This window comes from Sinocyclocheilus anshuiensis, unplaced genomic scaffold (genome assembly GCF_001515605.1).
Source record: "Sinocyclocheilus anshuiensis isolate Anshui unplaced genomic scaffold, SAMN03320099.WGS_v1.1 scaffold225, whole genome shotgun sequence".
NCBI classification, from domain to species: Eukaryota; Metazoa; Chordata; class Actinopteri; order Cypriniformes; family Cyprinidae; genus Sinocyclocheilus; species Sinocyclocheilus anshuiensis.
The window spans coordinates 462057-465228 of NW_015539845.1; the positions used below are offsets into that span (position 1 = coordinate 462057).

Sequence of the window (3172 nt, forward strand, 5' to 3'; positions counted from 1 at the left end):
TGATCTTTAAAAAAGCATCATATGACCCCTTTAAAAAAAAAAAAGACAAAATTTGAAAGCTGAGACTTTGTTTCATCCCAAAAGTAACCTGCTCTGTCTTGTCTGCCGGCACGTTGTCAGTGTCCTCTTTGCTCCGCAATGTATTTTTCACTGTGTGAGAACATCATGTGTGGTGTGCTTGTGAGAGCCATGGCTTGTCCAACGTAGCAAGAGTAACTAAGGTGGGCAGGTCTTTGCGAAGGGTCAATTGCCTTCATTTGGAACTATTTTTCTGGTGGAGCAGAATTAGACAGAAATTGTCAAAGATGTAAAGAATCGAATACACTACACAACTTTTGCCCAGATGTTTGCCCTGAATGAGTCAACGCAATGAGTCTGAATGAGACGATCTGCAGCTTTTCGGCAGTGTAGTGTATGATGGGCATTGGGCACCGACTTTTTTAAGCTTTAGACTATGATTCCATTCAGTCTGAGGATATTGATAGTTTGAGCCAATTTTACAACACGTGTTGTTTTCATTTGTCAAGTGTTTTCTAGTAACAAAGCGCATGTTTCTGCGTGGGTTTGTTGTGTTTGGAATGCCTGGTAGTGTGTGATCTTAAGTCATTTAGTGCGATGCCAGTTTTTCCTCTGTAACCATTTAAAAAGTCAACAAATGAATTATACCTACTAACTCAACATTAACTTCTGGTTCATTGAGCTGTTGTACAAAAACAAAATCACATTTGTTCTGTGTTCAGCACAATTGTTCTATTATATTAAAACAATGCCTTTAAAGCTGGTATACACTACACAACTTTTCAAATCTGAACAGATTTTATAACACTAGGCATCATACACTCTCTGACTTAATGGTTACTTTCTCTGTAAATGGTAACATCACACACTAAACGACTGAAGGCTGGAATACATTTCACAACTTTTGCCAATTTGCAATTTGGACAAAAGTCGATGATAGCGACTGAACATTTTTGGATATAACGGATTTCACAGTGTGTGATAGGCAAATACTTTTTTTTTTAAAGCTTCAGACACAGACATACAGACAGACTTTCATAACTTTTCATACCATGATTCCATCCAGTCGTCGGATATCAAATATGTTTAATATTTTCAGCCAATTTTAGAACACATTTTCATTTATCATGCATCTCATAGCAACAAGGGGCATATTTCTGCATGAGTTTGTTGTGTTCAAAACGACTTGAATAACTTGGGCCCATCATACAATAAACGATTTTATGCTAAATCTGTCACCTCTGACTGCTCAAAATCCACAGATTGGCTCTGACTTTGGCCAACTAGCATTGACAATATTGTGTAATATATTACAACATTTTGATGAAAGAATATGAAGACAAAATCCTCACAAAATTCATAGAAGAAAATAAATGGGTCCAATATAAACATCAGTGATAGCTTTTCAAGCTTTATTTTAACATCATTACAGGACAGTATCAAACATGTTTTAATACTGAGAACAGCTTTCAAATTACACTAGGACAAAACATTCAATCTCGTTTGTATTTGTTTGTTGTGCAATATTTGATTTGAACACCTTTCCTCAATTTGTACAAATATGAGGATAACAGTCAGTTACAAGCTAAATGCACTTTAACTCCAAAAACTCCTGCCTGTTATAGGCCATCAATATACGTGGCAGTTTTGCTCTTTTGAACAAGAGTATACAATATAAACATGCAGTTTCACCAGAATAATGAATTCAAGACACTTATTTCGATAATATATCCATCATTTACATGAAATCTACAGGTAAGTCAGGAATATCACCCCAGAAATGTAAGCACAGAGGTTTCTATAGCAAATGCATCATATAGCTTATGGAAAACTGGCTTGATCAAAAAAAGTAATGTAACTCAAAAGATACTTAAGCAAGATTTCACTGAATTTAACAGTAAGTAAGTGCTGTATGCTCCACCTCAGGTCCTGTAATCACAAAGGCTAAAGCACACCATATATGCTGAGGTATATTCAGACTGGACTTTGGCATAGGGTATAAATCAGTTTAAAGCCTTTGGGACGACATGAACAGTCCAGCCTTAATCCAACAGTCTTTAGCCTGAATAGCAGCAAAATGCTACCCCTGCAATTGCAGACAGTACAAAATGTTCAAAAACGGCTTTAGAGCCTTCACATGCTGTATGGTTTTTCCAACACAACCTCACAGCAATTCCAAACTATTTTGGTGAATTGATGGCTATATTGAATGAATTCGTACAATCCCATTCCTATATTTTCACACAATCTGTTTACGTCCCACTGATGGTTAGGTTTGGGGACAGAGCTTCATGCGTACTTTGTTTTCTAAAAATCGTACGTTTTTGTACAAATCACATCGTACGAATTCGCACAAATTGCCAACTTGTAAAATAGCTAAGTTTCCTCATGAGATCGGTGGGTTTTTCCTCCCTTTTTTAAGCTCTTCAGACCCATACCCCAAATAAATAAGCAGTGTCTGCTTTACTTCAAGATCTTGAAGCACAAGACACCAACGTGGAACTAAGCTAAACTGTGGAATATGTGCACCCTACTCCACACATGGAGGTGGAGGGGTTATGGATATCTTTAAGTGGTTTGTGCTTAAAGTGTGACCCCAAAAACATACTGAGAGCCTGGAAAGCAGGGTCTTCTAATCTTAAACATCCTTAATAAAGTATTGTCAGTCAGTAGTATTATTGTGGTTACTGTTAAGTACATTTATGCAGCCTTTTTTTACATTAAATAGTCTGTGAAAACACACGTTTTATACCCAGGGTCCAAAAATAACACCTGCCATGTGCCAAACTGAATTAAAATGGGAATTTGGTGAGTAAGTAAATGGATTTACTGGCCATTTGGGTCACTGCAACATAATGGCAAGAAACCACTAAAATGAGTGTAAAAATGGTTTATGAGAGGTAGCGTTTCACATAAGGGTGAGTAAATATGGACGCAAATGTGACACAAAAAGGTACCTAAAAATTCAATGTCTAGTCATTTTTTCTATATGTGATTTCATCATTCTGATTTCGTAAGAGGGCAACGCTAGTGTTTCTTGAACGTGACCTCCAATTTGCAAAGAAATGAACAAAAAAATTACAATCAGAATATACGTTCCCTTTCCGGTCACAACTTTGCCATCTTTTCTTTGGGTCACATTTACCTAACATAT

The 3172-nt window shown here is 36.7% G+C and overlaps 1 long non-coding RNA gene across 1 annotated transcript in view; it reads right to left on the reverse strand.

Moving 5' to 3' along the window:
* LOC107684547 (uncharacterized) overlaps positions 1-666 on the reverse strand; it is an 11217-nt gene extending 10551 nt beyond the window's left edge. The window contains exon 1 of the long non-coding RNA XR_001633868.1: positions 654-666. This is a non-coding gene — a long non-coding RNA (uncharacterized LOC107684547). The remainder of the gene's footprint in view (positions 1-653) is intronic.
* Between the last annotated feature and the right edge of the window lie 2506 nt (positions 667-3172).